The 18,684-nt window shown below is 35.5% G+C and overlaps 1 long non-coding RNA gene and 1 pseudogene across 1 annotated transcript; one reads left to right on the forward strand and one right to left on the reverse strand.

Annotated features, from left to right (window-relative positions):
- The first annotated feature begins 10,622 nt into the window (after nt 1–10,622).
- LOC107603139 (uncharacterized) lies at nt 10,623–11,350 on the forward strand. Its single transcript, XR_001611098.1, has 3 exons — nt 10,623–10,682; nt 10,901–10,961; nt 11,320–11,350. It is a non-coding gene; the product is annotated as an uncharacterized lncRNA (long non-coding RNA).
- Nucleotides 11,351–12,734: 1,384 nt separating this feature from the next.
- LOC107603122 (uncharacterized) overlaps nt 12,735–18,684 on the reverse strand; it is a 23,951-nt pseudogene continuing 18,001 nt past the window's right edge.

The raw sequence follows: 18,684 nt of genomic DNA on the forward strand, positions 1-18,684 counted from the left end.
TGAATCATTAGTACACTATAGCACTTGATCGAAAACTAGTTACATTTTCTGATGCATTAGACAACAGAAATATTGTACAGTCAGTTGGGCATGACATTGCAGACTGTTCTAGTACACAGCATATTTACTACACAGCACAAATTATACAGGTCAAAACTGGCATTTAGCATTTTAATTGTCAGATTTTTTATTTTTTTTAAATTGGATATGCTGTAGGTCAATTCCTTAGTGTCTCACAGCTCCATATGTTGCCTGGGGCTCTTGATCTTTTTTCGGTCTCTGTTTAGTTTTCCTCTGATTGTGAGCAAATGTTAATGCAACATAGTTAAAAAAAATGTAAAAGATAGATTACAACATTTAACAGCTTTTAAATATTTGTAGAATGTATAGAAAAGTTCTTACATTCTGACTTGCATTAGTTTGTGACATGCCTGAAAAAATTTGACAAAAGTGAGATTAGAAAAACAAAGATTGTGCATGCTTTGAAAATTCCAGTATATGCGGCAAATAAATATTACCTGCTCTATGCTTCTTTGAGATATAACACAGTATGACGTTGAGAAGTATCGACGCCGCAATGACTGTCACCAGTGTTGGCAGAACATAGACAGACTCTTTGCCTACTATAAGATGAAATATAAAGTATGTTTACATTATCTTTAATTATTCTGGTAACACTTTACATTAATGTGCTAGCATGAACAAACAATGACATTAAATATGTTGTACTTCATTTATTATTCTATGATAATGTTAGTTTAATAAAAATACAATAATTATGTTACTACAAATACCATGTTAATGTTTGTTTAATAAAAAAGCTCATTGTTCATGCTATTTCACTGTATATTAACAGACACAACATTGAATGCAAAATTTTATGCAAAAATTTAAAATGCTAAATTAGTGAATGCTGAAATGAACATTAAGATTAATAATGTTACCATTATTCTTTTAAATTATTACAAACAACTGTAAAAGTACACTGTAAAAATTGTAAATAAAACAAACTGGAATATGATTAAGAAAACACATGGGTCAAAGACGAAAAGGGTTTAAGCATAAAAACAATAAGTGTAATACTGCTTTAAAATGTTGTTGTTTTTCCCGAACAAAATGTAAATTTTAAATAAATAATTTAATTGCAATTTTGTTTTTGTTTTTGTTTTTCTGAGCAAAAAGTAAATGTCATACATTTCCCCCTGATTTACAGAAGAGACCCACTAAAATGTCATTCAGTGTAACAATCTTGTCAGGCATATTTACAACAAAAATCAATTTATAACATATTAAATGACTAATTACTTTCACCCCAAATACTAATTACTTGTAATTTTACATTTTTAAAAAATGTATCCTAGGTGTTGCCCATTTGTCAGTAAGAATTATTTACTCATTTAAAACACAATCAAATTTAATATGCTCCCTTATTCTTTTATATATGTACACGTCAGAATAAGCATGTTGTTTGAATTTTTACATAAATATTGCGTTACACTGAATGACAATGTAACATTAACATGTAACATTTTATTCTCCAAAAACTTATTTTAAACCTTAAAAGTAGACACTTTACTTACATTTAATGTGCTTTCTATGGACATAAAATCACTTTTATAAATTTCTTTTGATGAGGACATTTTAATGTCTTTGACCCACATACAAGAAAATTGTAATTCAGTCATTCTACTTCAAAATATCATGTTTAATTCAGTGTTATTTGCCATTTCTTTGTAATTATTTGTGAAATTTACTAGCAATTTCTGAGTGAAAATAATTTCAAAGTGAATCCTGTGCTAGTTATTTTCAGTGTACAAAATTTCAGCATTTTTAGTCTCTTTACTATTCAGCTATATTAAATGAAATCTTAATCATCTTCTAATGAATATCAAAGTGGACCTACTTGTCTTCCTTTTCTTTAATTATTTCTGTTCCTATAAACAAAGCAAGCCATTTCATATTATAATAAGTCACAATGCATAATGCAATATTTGAAAGTAACAAAATGATGGGCCACGGGTCTGAAATTCCACCAAACTGGACAAAAATACAACTCCACAATTGAGCAAAATCTATTACTGCTCTCACGAATAAAGTGAAAATGAAATGAAAAGTGTTGATTGCAGCATTAAATTTAGATCTGCTCGTGTTGCACCATAGCCTAAATCTGTTTATGGGTTGTTGACATATGGCATTTTCACTGTCACACAAGCATTAAGATTAATAATGTTACCATTATTCTTTTAAATTATTACAAACAACTGTAAAAGTACACTGTAAAAATTGTAAATAAAACAAACTGGAATATGATTAAGAAAACACATGGGTCAAAGACGAAAAGGGTTTAAGCATAAAAACAATAAGTGTAATACTGCTTTAAAATGTTGTTGTTTTTCCCGAACAAAATGTAAATTTTAAATAAATAATTTAATTGCAATTTTGTTTTTGTTTTTGTTTTTCTGAGCAAAAAGTAAATGTCATACATTTCCCCCTGATTTACAGAAGAGACCCACTAAAATGTCATTCAGTGTAACAATCTTGTCAGGCATATTTACAACAAAAATCAATTTATAACATATTAAATGACTAATTACTTTCACCCCAAATACTAATTACTTGTAATTTTACATTTTTAAAAAATGTATCCTAGGTGTTGCCCATTTGTCAGTAAGAATTATTTACTCATTTAAAACACAATCAAATTTAATATGCTCCCTTATTCTTTTATATATGTACACGTCAGAATAAGCATGTTGTTTGAATTTTTACATAAATATTGCGTTACACTGAATGACAATGTAACATTAACATGTAACATTTTATTCTCCAAAAACTTATTTTAAACCTTAAAAGTAGACACTTTACTTACATTTAATGTGCTTTCTATGGACATAAAATCACTTTTATAAATTTCTTTTGATGAGGACATTTTAATGTCTTTGACCCACATACAAGAAAATTGTAATTCAGTCATTCTACTTCAAAATATCATGTTTAATTCAGTGTTATTTGCCATTTCTTTGTAATTATTTGTGAAATTTACTAGCAATTTCTGAGTGAAAATAATTTCAAAGTGAATCCTGTGCTAGTTATTTTCAGTGTACAAAATTTCAGCATTTTTAGTCTCTTTACTATTCAGCTATATTAAATGAAATCTTAATCATCTTCTAATGAATATCAAAGTGGACCTACTTGTCTTCCTTTTCTTTAATTATTTCTGTTCCTATAAACAAAGCAAGCCATTTCATATTATAATAAGTCACAATGCATAATGCAATATTTGAAAGTAACAAAATGATGGGCCACGGGTCTGAAATTCCACCAAACTGGACAAAAATACAACTCCACAATTGAGCAAAATCTATTACTGCTCTCACGAATAAAGTGAAAATGAAATGAAAAGTGTTGATTGCAGCATTAAATTTAGATCTGCTCGTGTTGCACCATAGCCTAAATCTGTTTATGGGTTGTTGACATATGGCATTTTCACTGTCACACAAGATAAAAATGAATATAATTAGTACTGTCATTATTTAAAATGCAGTAAATGGTTAAACATTTCTTTGTCCTACATGGAACTGTTGTTATAAAAGCTGCTGTGTTATTACATTTTTTACATTTTTGAGCCAAATATCAGAATTGTCCTATGGTGTGATGGTATGTCTCAAGCATGGTTCAATAAATTACAACTTAAATAAATTAAAAGGAAAAGCATAAAAATATTAATAAATACCTCAGGCATAGTTTTACAAGTGTCTATTTACTATTTTCTTTTTTCATTCATGTAATTCTAAAAGCGAAGGAACTTTCATTTTGTCAAACCATGTCCTCCGGTGTGACACCATATCCTGATTTTAAATCGGGCAATTCCACAAACAACTTTAATTAGTTGAAGGACCCCATTCAAGGTCATGTTACTGAAGCCCCCTGTGAAGCCCATGTTATGTTAACATGGTAGGTTTTGTCTCAGAATTGTTCAAATATTTGACTTTTTTTGGAACCGCTATAAAAGTCTTAAATTTTGATGTCCTTTGGTGTGACACCCCTACATTGTATTTTTTGTATTAAAAACTGTATGTTAAAACTACATAATCATGGAAAATTAAGCAAAAGTGTCTTACTAACTGCTAATGACAGGTTAGCTAGAAATAGCAAGGTCATAAACTGACAGAACAGGCTGAAATATCCTTTGGTGTGACAGATAATGTCACAAAGATGTCACACAAGAGGACAAGGTCTTGTAGGATATCAGACCGAATCAGACAATCTAAGATTTGGTCAAAACCGAGTTGAGGCACGAGGAGTCACAAAAATTCCACAGAGGCCCAAGACAACAGGATGTCATAAATCAGACCCCAGCCTCTCTGAAGCGAGCCTAAACCTAAGCCCCTGTCACAGAACAGTTTTCAACATTAACACAAAAGAACACATTGACAAGTCCAAGGAGATTGTAAAATTTTGGGGCAAGTTATCAAGAATAATGGTCAAAAGAGATGACCGCATGACTATCACACGATAGTAACTACAGTCACAAGCTCCTCGTAAATTGACTTCCCCCACTTCACGACAAGAACAGAGAGACAAAAATTCCTTACAGACATTTTAATCTCTGGTCTTCATACATTCACAGAATGGCACGGAAACTGCCTTTCCATGCACCTAAATGACACTAAAAGGACTGGTGACCAGCTAATAATTGCTATAATCACTCCATATTATGTATGTAACCCACATGTTTAACCATCATGTCTTAATCATTTATTGTGTATGTATTGTTAATAACTATTGAAGAGCTTAAGGGGTCATATTCATGCTTGGTATGTGTGAGTTTGAATTTTCATGCTTGAAACGTTTCTCCCAGTCAATTCTTGGTCAAATGTATCATATCCTCGTGATAGAAATCATGTCCAAAATCATACTCTACCAGAGCGGGAAAAACGCAGGTCATGTGAATGATGAGATAACAGTTGATTTATGAATGGGAAGGAGAAACATTGCAACACCCCGAGCTACAATTGGTCAAAACACCATTTGGGTGTGTTAAACAGCCTGGTTTAAATACTCAGGACACCATCAAACCGCGCGCTTTTTGGTCTTTTGCCTTTTGCCTTTTTGCGGGTCTGACTTTTTGTGTCTAGCTTTTAGCCATGCGGCTTTTAGCTTTTCACTCCTAGTCATGCTTCTTTAGTTTGTTTTTGCAGAAAACTTGTACTGTTATAAAGTGTCATGAAAATAAGTATAAAATGTAATACTTTGTTTTTGAGACAGAAAGAATTGAGGGAGAGAAATTAATGGGAGAGAGAGGACACGGAAATACAGTGGGTATAGAAAAGAATCAGCCCCCTTTAAAATAATCACATTTTGTTGCTTTGCAGCCTGAAATGAAGATGGACACAGTTTTTGTTTTATCCAGCTGTATTTTCTGTAAAACAGTATCACTGAGTTGGAAAAAGGATCACCCCCCTCCTAAAAATGACTTGTAAACTCAATCAGGTGTAGCTAATAATCACCTTCTCAATGGCACACAAAGCCATTTGACTTGATCAGCTGTGGTCATTTTGATTAGCTCAGCATAAAAAGAGCTTTCCTGGAGCATTTCAGTCCTTGGTAGTGCAACTGAAGCAAACAATCAACTATGGGTAGCAAAGCACTGTCAAAAGATCTCCGGGATGAAGTTGTGGACAGGCACAAGTCAGGAGATGGAGACAAAAACATTTCAAAAGATTTATCAATGCCTAGAAGTACAGTGAAGTATTATTAAGAAGTGGAAGGTATTTGGTACAACACAGAGCCTCCCTGGATCAGGACATCGCTCCACTGGATGAAAGAACCGGGAGGAAACATTTGTCTGCGGTTTCCTACATTATCAGTTGCTAATGGCATGTTGCTCAAAATGTACTATATAGTTCTCTGTGCAACAGTCTTACCCCCCAAAACATCAAGTCATTAGTTCATCATATAAATCATTAAATGCAAAATGGTTGATCTAGTTGTCATAAACTTTCAAGCATATTTTCTACACATTTCTATTAGACTTTGTGTAAGTTTGCCATGAATTGTGGAGGTGAATCTTGACTTTCACTAATGAAAAAAATGTAGATCAGCTAATGATAAACCAGTTCTCTGAAATTGCTCAAAAGTGCATCTCATGAACCTTCAATTGGAAAGCATATCTAGACAGAAGACAACACAAGAGTTACAAATTCTGACAATGGATATTTCCTCCCTGTTGGCCTGGTAAATCAACAGTAGCTCTGTGGCCGATGATATTTCAACCACGCCTTCTGCTCATCATATGAAGTTGTGCGATGGTTCACTTGACTCCAAATCCATGTTGCATTGCAAGGGAAGATATTCATTGTGATGTAGATGAGAATCTGTGGGCCGACTGACTGGCACGTCAGAAGGTGCAATGCAATTCCTCATACAGTGCTGCACGCAAAAGTAAAGTTCTGCCTAAGGGGTGTTTCCTGTGTTTGCCTTTCTAATTTTGTATTTTTGCCTTTGTGCCTATATTTCTTTTCTATATCACAATGATGTTGTGATTTTATTTATTTTTTGTCAGACCACTAGTAAAGTGTAACTGTGAATTCTATCCAGTCTCTTTCATTCAATATCCCACATACAGCAATGTGTAGTAAATTTGTACTTTTGAAATGGATATATGGCATACATAAGAAGTGCAGCCTTCTGCATTTCAATACAGTAACTGTCATCCAAACTGTTGCCATAGTTTACATCAGGTAATACTATACTGACAAAATGACTAAGCATTTTGACTATCTTGATTATGAACAATGACAACAATGACTTTTCATTCTGATTGCACTGATATGTTAATTGACAAATACTTTTAAGAGATGAACTAAAGATTTTGAGTAAGTTACAGGCTTTTGCAGGTAATCCATTGTATGGTGCTGTTTGTACGATTTTGTTTTGAGAAATGCACATGCTTCATTGCAAATACGAAGGATGATCGAGAAATGCACCAAAGCGACTGAGAAAAACTGTGAGTCAAACCTGCAGGACTCTTGGTAGGAATGTTTCTGTCCTGAAGGATTTTGATTCTGTCCTGCAGGATTCCTGTATGATCCCGGCACAGAGAGAGCTGTATTCGCTCAGGATTCCTGTAGGATATTAAAAAAAATGTTCCCTTCTTTTTTTTTGAGAGTGCTTAAACTCGCGCTAAATGACTGAAGTCATTGATAATGTGCTTTGATAATGTACATGTTCTTTGCTCGCTTTCTGTATAGAATTACATCAGCATTTTCCAGTAAGATTAGTTCAGTGTTTATGGTGCTGTTTGTACGATTTGTTTTGAGAAATGCACATGCTTCATTGCAAATACGAAGGATGATCGAGAAATGCACCAAAGCGACTGAGAAAAACTGTGAGTCAAACCTGCAGGACTCTTGGTAGGAATGTTTCTGTCCTGAAGGATTTTGATTCTGTCCTGCAGGATTCCTGTATGATCCCGGCACAGAGAGAGCTGTATTCGCTCAGGATTCCTGTAGGATATTAAAAAAAATGTTCCCTTCTTTTTTTTTGAGAGTGCTTAAACTCGCGCTAAATGACTGAAGTCATTGATAATGTGCTTTGATAATGTACATGTTCTTTGCTCGCTTTCTGTATAGAATTACATCAGCATTTTCCAGTAAGATTAGTTCAGTGTATAGGCCTATACCCCCCCCCCCCCCCCCCGTTTAGCCCTTAATTCTAACAATTAAACTTGATCCAGAACATAATTTTCTTTAAATGACTGTTCAGCTCAGCAGTGACCGTATTGATCACTGATGCCAGCTACTGTACATATTAACCATTTGGTGGTAACAGAGCTCTACTCTTTTATATCATATGGGTTGAAGGGTGATGAAAATAAGCATTGTTGGGAGATAAAAGACTCTGGGAAAAGTATAGAATTCCTTTCAGCCCATCAAAGTATTGTGGGATTTCACAGTAGAAACATTTATTTGACAACATTTGCTGTTGTCTTCTCTAATGAAGGATAATCAGTTTAGATTTACACTATGATACTTTGACATTTCATTCGAAACATTTTATGCCTAAAGAGATGAGTACTCTGGCAAATGTGTTTAAAATGCTGTACACTCACATGAGAATCATATCAGTGATACCTAGAAAAAAACTATTTTATTCTACAAAAGTGGTGTCCTCTTTCATTGTGTTGGCCAGCATTTTGAGATCACGTGTATAGACGAATAATACTCACATTCAGTTGCGAAAATAAATTAATCATTGATGGCAAATCCTCTGGTGAATAGGATATTTATACAGTGGCAATGAGAAATGAAAGTTGCACTTTTTTGTATATAAATAGTATCAAGTCCAAATAAAAAGATGGATCTCATCAGCAGGGGAGGAAATCAAGAGTTTTGGTTGAGATGATTTAGATTTTAAAAAATGTTTATTCATTACCACTACGTGACCTTTTGAGTCTCAAACTGTTTCTGTGCAGGCTTTTACCAAGAAATTTAAACATTGTATCAACTGCATAAAAAAGACAAGCAATGGTAGCCGTTACGTTGTCATCACTCTGCAATCCAGTGTTGTCGCCACAAATGAAGGGAGGTGTGAAAAGCATTTCAGAAAATAGAGTGTTTGTGGTTGTGGTGCAGCACAGGGTGTGAAAGTAGAGGTATGGGAGGGAAAGTTTATGAACACGATTATGTTCAGAGAGAGAGAAAAATACATACTAATAACGTAGCATGTTACATCAAATATGAGACTCTTAATCATAAACTGCAATGAATTATTTTAATGTAAGCTCTTCTATTACTAAATTGATTAGCAATGCTCTACTAACTCAGTTAAGTAGCACTGAACAGGATGAGGAAGAAACATTAAACCATTATTAACATTACACATGTGTGAACTGCATGCTTTCCACTGTATCTGTCCACTTTCACACACACACACACACACACACACACACACATAAATAGCTGTGACATGGCTTCTCATGCATGTGTAACGGATTGGAAAGGTATGTTAAATTATTGCATAAATGGGGACAGCGCCATCTATGTGGTGCGTGATGTGATTTAGCGTGTGGAGTAGGGACTGCCCACAGCAGAGTTAATGAAGCATTGCTGTGGGTAAGTTGCACGTTTTTCGCGGTCTAAGAATTACCATTTATAAGTGTCCAAGACACACAAATATTTGCTTTATTGTGATTGTCTGCCTGAGTAGGACGAAAACCCATACGACTACTGGCTTAGACTCAACAAAGCTGCAGATGTTGCCTCTGAATGCCTGCGAGAGCAAGGTAAAACACTTGACAAGCCCAGTGTTGAAATAGTCCACATGTTTATCAGACACTGCCCAAGTAAAGATTTAGTTTTAACCTTCAGATCCAAACCGATTGACAAGTGGTCAGCCCATGAAGTACAGGCTGTGCTTAATGACTATCAATCTGACTTATCGTTCAAAGCCACCAGTACAGTGCATCGCAGCCAAAGTGAAAGAGTTTCAGTTAACAAGATTGATGTTAATACAGTTCCAGTGCCTGGTCCTTTGGTGTGTGAACAACAGAAAAGCACAGATTTCTCTGCTCTAGAGAAGGTCATCTACATGCTTGAGAAAGTCGTGCTGACCAATACTAACAGAAGTCAGTCCCAGCCTTACACCAGGTTTCCTAGGATTGAAGGTTTTGATGCTTTGCCATGTGCCATCTGTAACGATGCTGCCCACTCTGCCTTAACACATTGTCGTGAGCATCGACTATGTTTTCAGTGTCAGTCTCCAGGTCACTCCAGACGGTTCTGCCCTAGGTGGAGACAATCGCCTCAGCCCAATCAGGAAAACTGACGGGTCTGTGCGTAAGGGAGGTTAGTACAGACCAGATAGAACATCCTCCCATATTTGTAACACATGATTATGAGTCTGTTTATGAGCAGAACAAACCCAGTGTCTCACCTGAGAAAACCACTGTCTTTCAAGGAATACAAAGAGTCCCTAGAGCTGATTCATTATTTTACACCACTGTCATCTGTAGAGCATGGCCCGTCTTTCGCTGCATTACTCGACAGTGGTTCAATGGCCTGCACTCTCAGTGAGGCAGCTGAAGCTAAGTTGTTGGCAAGCGCTTCTACATTGTCAAAGTATTCTGCTGATGATGTCGTGATTATTGGATGCGGTGGTCATCGAGTCACACCAACGGCGATGTATGATTTGTCCGTCTGTGTTTACGGATGTAAAATGATAATACCTGTGCTGATCGTTCCAGGCCAGACAGATGAGATGATCTTGGGCAGTAATGCCATCAAAAGCCTGCTCACATTACTAAAGAATACGGATGTCTACTGGAGATTGATCTCACTACCAAGTGGTAATGGAGAGAACGAGAGTCTAGAGTTCATTTCTTTGCTGTCCAACACACAGAGATGGAGAGGTAATCACGTACCTGACAAAGTAGGTACTGTTAAGCTCAAGCACAGTGTGACGCTTGAACCCCAGAGTGGATTGATCTGTGAGATGAATAATCAGTTTGTGCATGAATCATCACCTTCAGTGATTTCTCTTTTTGATGTGGTGAAAAACCTTTTTCATGGGTAAATTTTTGCCATTTTTAGTTGATATTTTCAACTGATCTTTTCAACTGATGTGATTTAGCGTGTGGAGTAGGGACTGCCCACAGCAGAGTTAATGAAGCATTGCTGTGGGTAAGTTGCACGTTTTTCGCGGTCTAAGAATTACCATTTATAAGTGTCCAAGACACACAAATATTTGCTTTATTGTGATTGTATCTTTCAATTAATATGTTGGGACTCTGTTAAGCCTTGTTTGGTGTTGAGTGTGTTGCTCAATATCGAGTTATAACGCGTTTATATTACGAGGCCTGATTGCAATCAATTTGTGTGTTGTCTTGTGTTTTATGTAGAAATGGTTTCTTCTCTCTCTGAATCAGTGAAACCCTATTACACACTGTCTCCATTGTGCAGGTATGTTGTTAAATGTTTGTGTTAAATTGCTTTATTCAAAATGAGTTACTCAAGTTCTCCGCTAGGTGGGGATGTTTCCCTTAACTGTGAGTTTAATTGTATTGCTCTGTATTTCATTGAGGATCTTCATTCATTGATTTGTGATTTATAATTAATTGAAAATGCGTCATCTATATTCAACCTGTTACGACTGAAACACTATACGATCACAAAGTTAAAAAGAATTTAAGTGACCGAATTAACAAAAGAGAACTGTTTTCAAATAAACAGAGCAGAGTTAATGAAGCATTGCTGTGGAAATGGTTTCTTCTCTCTCTGAATCAGTGAAACCCTATTACACACTGTCTCCATTGTGCAGAAAGCAGACCGCCCAGGCAAGACCGTCACACATGCAGCTAAAAATGTCACCAGGATGCTTTCCAAAAAGAAATGGCCAACATTTTAAATAAAAATAACTGTGCCTATACAAATGAATAGTCTGACAAGGGCAGAAACAATGCCTTGGACTGAAGGATCACACCATTTTGCTGGGCTTGAGCTATAATCACATTCTCACAAATCTCTTGTGCTACAGGAAGTGTTTTTGCCTTTGACATCTTGAACATCGGAACTCCTCCTTCATGGCTGCTGGTGCTGTGGCAGCAGGCGATCATGTCCTCTTTATGCTAAGTTGTAGTCTTGATATTTAGAGCCCATGTAAGAAAAGTTATTTTTTAATAGTAACTTAAAAGTAATAGGAACACACTTCCTTCCACACTTGCACTCTATTGTTTATGTCAGAAAAACAACAATGTACAGGTTAACAAAAAATAAAAGAAAACTTGGAACATTACAAATTTTAAACATTTGTAATCTGATCAAAAAAAAAAAACAGACAATAAAAATCACTGATATTATATGTGATCTAATAAAAAAAATGAAATGGAACTCAAACACTTGTAATCAGAATCGGAATAAAGGATTAAAGGATAAAATTAATTCTAAAACAAGTTCAAAATGTTTTTGTTATAACAAAATTATGACAACAATCAAATATTAAGTACAAAATCAATCATCTTTTACAGCTGTGTATACAACCTTGGTCTCCACATCTTTTAAAACAAAGATTTGCATTTTATCTAGTTTATGACTTCGGTCAAATCTTTGGATGTTTGATGTGTCTAAAAAAATGACAAAAGTAAGATTTTAATTAAAAATAGTGCATACTAAAAAATCCAGCAGGCTGAAATATTACCTGAATGTTACCTGTTTTTTGTAGATACAGGATGATGTTAAGAATTATTGACACTGCAGTGATCGGCACCAGTGTGGGCAGAACATAGACACATAACTGTTCACCTACCACAAGATAAAATATTAATTATAGTGATATCACACAACTAATTAAAATTATTCTGACTTTTTAGAAGCACAAAAAAGAAGAAAAGAATAACTAAACATGAGTCTTTTTTTAAGTGGTGTGCTAGGTCTATGATTTCATAATATAATTTAATATGATTTCATAATTAATAAATAAATAATTTTATAATTATTTTATGAGTATATTTTTGTCAGTACTGTAGATTATTCTGCTAATGTATTTATTGAAGACTTATAAAGATCGAAATGGACTTACTCCGGTGGTCTTCTTTTTCTTTTACTAGCCCTGTTCCTGTAAACAAAACACATATTTGAATAAATAATAATCATTACAGACATCGTCATCATCATCATTACCTGAAATGCTTTTTTACTATTTTCGAACTATTTTACTTTACATTTGCATGTGATTATTCACTGCTTACCATTAAAAGGCTCTTCAAACATCAGTCTTGTTCCATTTCCAAAAAACATCCTATTAAAAATAATCATCCCACAGTAGTACACAGCGATGTCTCTTTGCTCGATGCTCAGTACTGAGAGATTGAAGCTAAGCTGGTTCCATGTTAATCTAAACTTTGAAGGATCCTGAAATTTTTCTCCAATCATTATGCCAGTTTTGTCTGATTCAGCCAAAGCCACAAAGTCTGGAGCAGAACTGTTCTGAAATTTTAGCCAGAACACCTTAAAGTGCCCATCGTCTGGTGTGAAGCACTGAAGAGCTGTGGAGTGTCCAGGTTGAACTCTCACTGCTGACTCTGGTTGAGACACATGCAATGAAATGCCCAAAGCAAATGTACCTAAACATTAAAAGAATTCAAAATTAAATTATGTCTACCTACCTGCACAATCATTTTTAGCATCTCAGTCCTTAGACTATGTACAGTAGACACTGAGTAACTCTGAGTGTTTTAATGAATTGTTTGTGTCAAAAGTTTTCAATTTGTCAAAAAAAGTAAAGAAAAATCTTAAATTCATACTCACACAGGTTTATTATAATGCATGTGATGTATGATAATTTCGTCATCTTAACTGATCTGTAGAAGACTACACATGCAACAGGCCTTTCTTCACAGGACAAAAGATACATCTTGAAAGGGTTATAGATTGAGTTTTGGGGTGAGGCTTTATGCACATTATGCAACTTGACCGCTTTTGCCACATCTTCCTGTCATGTGGTCTAAAGTGTCATTTATTGGGTTGGTTTTGGTAAAGAAAGCTTTGTTGTTCCTGTATAAAGGTCATTATTTCTTAATCATTCAAATCACTAAGTTCCAACAGGTACATGTTTTAGCTAGACACTTAGCCTACATTTTATTAGTTATTTGAAGCATATATAAAGTCCCAAAACAATGCACAATAAAAGGTTCAACAAGAACAAGAGGTAACATAATAGATATTCAAATGACGCAACATCCTTTGCTTTCCCCCAAAATGTGGCCGAAAAAGGCACAAAGTAGGCAAATAAAATCTGTCGTGTCTGTAGCAACCAATCATTGTCAGGGTTAGTCATTCAAGCCAATCAGCTTTCAGTATCACATTAGTGCGTTGTCAAACCTGGGGCAAGTTCATGCTCAAACCGTTCTGCTACCGTTTCCGGTTTGAACGACATGTTTCCTGGAAACTGTGTGCAAGGGGGTTTGAGATGTGTTTTCTCTTGTTTGGTGGATGTGTCAAACATGTCAGCCCAGTCAGCAGCAACATGTATGTAAACCACGCGGTATTCAAGAGACAGCTCGCACAATGTAATTAACATCCAAATAAATTCATATAAATAAAGAGCAAGTATATTGCTTGCACATGTTTATTTACATTAAAGGCAAAATAACTGAAATAATAAGAGCACAAGTATAGATCTGGAACTGCTTTAAGTCTGTCTAAATATAATTTAGTAATTGCAATGTCTTCTGGTCCATATCCTTTCTTTAGGAAGGTGTGCTAAACACTGATTAATGTAACAAAAATACTATACATATGTATATATTTTGCTTTTGTATTGTGGAGTGACACTTTCATAAACTTTTCTATACCCCTCTGATTATATAATGGTAAATATTACAATATCATATAGCACAACAACAGTGATCAGCAATAATGATAAGCCTCATACTCACAATAAAAATAATAAGGTCATATAGATCATAACACAGTCTTGGAGGTAAGAAGTGGATTATCCTTCACCTGAAATGCGAGGCACCATAATTAGGAACCACAGTTTCCACAAATCCCTTCATTTGATTGGGATGTTCTCTTTTATTCTGGAGGGTAAGGGCAGTGACTGTACCATCGAGCGTATTTTGCAGTATTAAACACATATTTTGTCGGGGCTGAACGCCGCCCAGCTTTGACAACAGGTAAACAAGCCAAAATACATTAATTGCAAATTCATGAAGAATCCGAAAGACTGAAAAACAGTGTATTTATACATTTGGCATGATGAAGGTATGGAGGATGGAACTCATTTACGCAAGTAAGTGAGCAAGTACCTGGGGGTTTACTGGTTACTGCGTGATGAATGAAACCGAAAAAAGCTAAATGACCTTAAGCAAGAAACTAAATAAACTGTGAAAATATTGTTTTATATAACATTGAGGTCGCGGCACCATCTGCAGTACAGTTAAAAGGGTTCAAATGTCTTAAAATGCTTTAAAACGCAAGTAGAATCAGCGCTGAAACGTGTTACTCGCCCGGTACCGTTTTTATGAATGGTGGTGAGAATTTGAGATTAGTACTATCATAAATTCGTAAAAATCGTCATCGGAGGTTGTAAGTGGAGGCTCTTTGTGGACATCCGCTTGGCTCCCATTTAAGCCTCGGTTATACTCCAGTTTGGACGAGTATTTTTCCACGCAGTCACAAAAAATGGGAGGTATGTGGATGTCCGCAAAGAGTCTCCGCGTATAACCGCGTAGGCCTATATGATTTTTACGTCAGACCCTTGCGCACTCACTCACTCACTTGGAAAGTATAACACTAGCTTTTTTGTGAACGTGCAGACAAGTATGCGCGGTCACTAGGCTACAAAATATGGAAGGCCAAAAGGGCCAAAAACACAACGCGTCTACAACGCATTAAACACACGTATTTCAGGCGTAAACAACACGTATTTAACGCGTTAAATACGTGTCGTTTACACGTGAAAAATCAGCGCGTTAAATACGTGTATTCAACGTGTGAAATACGTGTTAAATAAAGACTTGAAGACTTGGGTCAAACCATTTCTGTGAGCTTAGGGGGGTGTACCATTCATAGACTAGGCAACCACCATTTAACATGCAATAGATCAGCTTATTCAGCCTAATTATTATTTTTTTTCTTTTGTATAGCCTATAGAAATAATATATTTAAATTGCAGTTTTATGAAAAACTAATTTTTCACCTAAATATAAACACATTAGTGGACATTCTAGCTTTGATCAAACTTAAAGGGTTAGTCCACACAAAAATGAAAAGTAGCCTGTGCTTTACTCACCCTCAAAGCATCCTAGGTGTATATGACTTTCTTCCCCAACATGTGTATTTGTGGTGATATCATGAAGTAATCAAAAGTTACAGCATTTGGAACCAAGGTAGCCCTTATCTTAGCCCTTTACAGTTTTGAATTTGAAGTAATGCCTCACTCAAGTTTAGTCAAAGCCCCCAAAAAATTATACTTGTTATATTCCACTCGATGAGACCTTTCAAATTACATATGACACATGACTATCTGAGCTGTATGATGTTTCTGACATATTAGAGTATATGGAACAAAAACATTTTTCATAAATTATGAAATTTTGTTTTCTATTTATCCACAAATAACTCAGCACTACCTAGGAGTTAATCAAAGTGGCCACATGCATTGTAAAGGTCAGACTCCAAGCTTTCAAATGACACCTATTTTGTGTTGATTAAGGCAGATATTTTGAAGACACACATACATAACATTAAGACCCGACAAAGACAGACTGCACAGACTGGGGTTTAAATAGATGGGCTAACGAGGGAAATTGCAAAGACACACCTGAACCAAATTATACAATCAACGAGAAACAGAAACTGGGTCACGGAGAGCACATGGGGATGAAAACATACACACAGACAGTCCAGGGGCTTGACAGTACTTACCTCAGACTTGTCAGCAGCTTAATGTCCTTATATCTTATATACAGTTTCATATCCTTTATATCTTTAAGCGTACAATACTTTAATAATACAATAATATAAGTGCAATAAATTCAACTGTGCAATACTCAGATCTATATTTTTTACTGTATACAGTAGTTTCATAAGTGGAACATATGTACAAGTAATCTTAATTTTTGACATTTCACATCTAGCCTAGAATATAGAATAGTGATCAATGGGGGAATCTGTGGCTTCAACAGACCGGTTGTATTTTTGCAAGCTTCTGACAAGAGGGCTGGCACAGTGTTTAACCAGTTTGTACAAGCCACAGCTAGGTATGGTGTTCCATCTCGAGTTAGATGTGACCACGGAGGAGAAAACAATACCGTTTGTTTGTTTGTTTATGAACATTTATCGTGGATCTATAAGTGGAAGTGCCATCCGTAGTAGAAGTGTCCACAACCAGATGATCAGGAGACTTTGGGGAGATCTTTGGTGGGGTATCAGAATCAGACTGAGAATGAGCTTTATTGCCAGGTATGTTTACACATACGAGGAATTTGTTTTCATGACAGAAGCTTCCGCAGTGTAACAGAATAACAGTGACACAGATAATAAAAAATAGAACAAGTAAATAAGGAATAAAAATATATAAATTGACAGTTGTATGTGCAGGTATATTACAATAGACAGTTTTTGTATGTACAGGTACTGTATATTATGTGATTTGGTAGCTGAGCTGAACCAGATAGTTATTGAAGTGCAGAGGATGGATTCAATGATAGCAGAGTAGAACTGTTTCAGTAGCTCCTGTGCTTCTTGTCGATTGGTTCTATTGCAATGTGAAAATAAAACTATATATATATTTGTTAATGGATTGTTGACTGATTTTATTTGGTGCTAATTTGTAGGTGAAATATTTGGTGAATAAATAATAACGTAAGCCTTATAACATAGACATTATTTATTTTTATAGACATTATTTATATTTGAAACCTGGTAAAATATATCACATTTGTGGAAAATAAATTAGATAATAGTTATAATTTATTGAACCCAGGATGTAAATTGGGTCATGTTACCATTGCTCACATATAAAAAAGAAATAAAAGCATATGTGAAATCCTAAAAATTAAGATTACTTGTACATATACTCTACTTATGAAACTATATAGTAGAAAATATAGATCTGCACTTATATTATTGTACTATTAAAGCATTGTATGTTTAAAGATATAAAGGATATGAAGTGTAAGGCATTTGCGAACATCACACAAATGAACGAGGGAATCTCCGCATTCCACCTGGAAACTAACATCTCTTCTCAACCATCTGAGAGCCGTAAAGCTGAATCACGGTCAGCCAGGCGCCAATTGTCTCAAATGAGTTCCTGTCCAGCTCTGCTTATCTGTACAAGAAACACCAGGAGAGAGTGATTTACCAAACCACCTCCAGGGTCGACAAGCATTAGGACAGCAATAACTGGACCCCCCCCCATCTAGACTCATTTAAGCAACAGAATGTCAGTGTGTTTCGTGACCGGCTTCAGCATAAATAAACCAGCTAATAAACAACAGAACAAAGACATGGTATCTTGAAATGTTCCAGCGACAGAATCGCCCGGACCTCATGACCGTTTAACACATAAATTGATAATCCCGTCAACAAAAGAGACACTTTTAGAGCTCTCTGTCCAGGAGAAGAATGGCAGACTCCTAACTCGTGACATGGGCATGACCTCAGGACACATCCCCTTTCCCCTCTGCATTCCAAAAAAAGGGACACGAACTTACACAGACAATTCATAAGACAATCATTTGAAAGTATCGGAGCAATAGATTCACAAATAATATGTTGTATGTCTTATATATATATGCTTGATGTGTTCATGTAATCGGTGCAACTTTAATCAGTGTTTATTATCCTTTTTAGGAAATGAGGTTATTAAAATGTGTGTAATATGTGAAGTTTAGTGTTGAACGTAAACTTGTGATAATTGCAGAATATTGAAATAAGTGAAAAGCTGTTATTTCGAGCAGTATGTGGTGTACAACACTATATAGAAGTTATTAACAAAACCTGCAAATCTTCATTTCCCCACATGATAAATTGAAGCATTATGGTAATGTATGCACGCTCCGCCTTGCAACAAGTCGATTGGAAGGTCGCGTCGTGGGACGGACTTATGCAGCGGATCAAAAACCCAATGCAGAACAGATTTGCTTGCTTGCTTTCGCCTGTCGCCGTGTTAAGAGCA

This window comes from Sinocyclocheilus grahami, unplaced genomic scaffold (assembly GCF_001515645.1).
Source record: "Sinocyclocheilus grahami isolate Dianchi unplaced genomic scaffold, SAMN03320097.WGS_v1.1 scaffold341.1, whole genome shotgun sequence".
Lineage (NCBI taxonomy): Eukaryota > Metazoa > Chordata > Actinopteri > Cypriniformes > Cyprinidae > Sinocyclocheilus > Sinocyclocheilus grahami.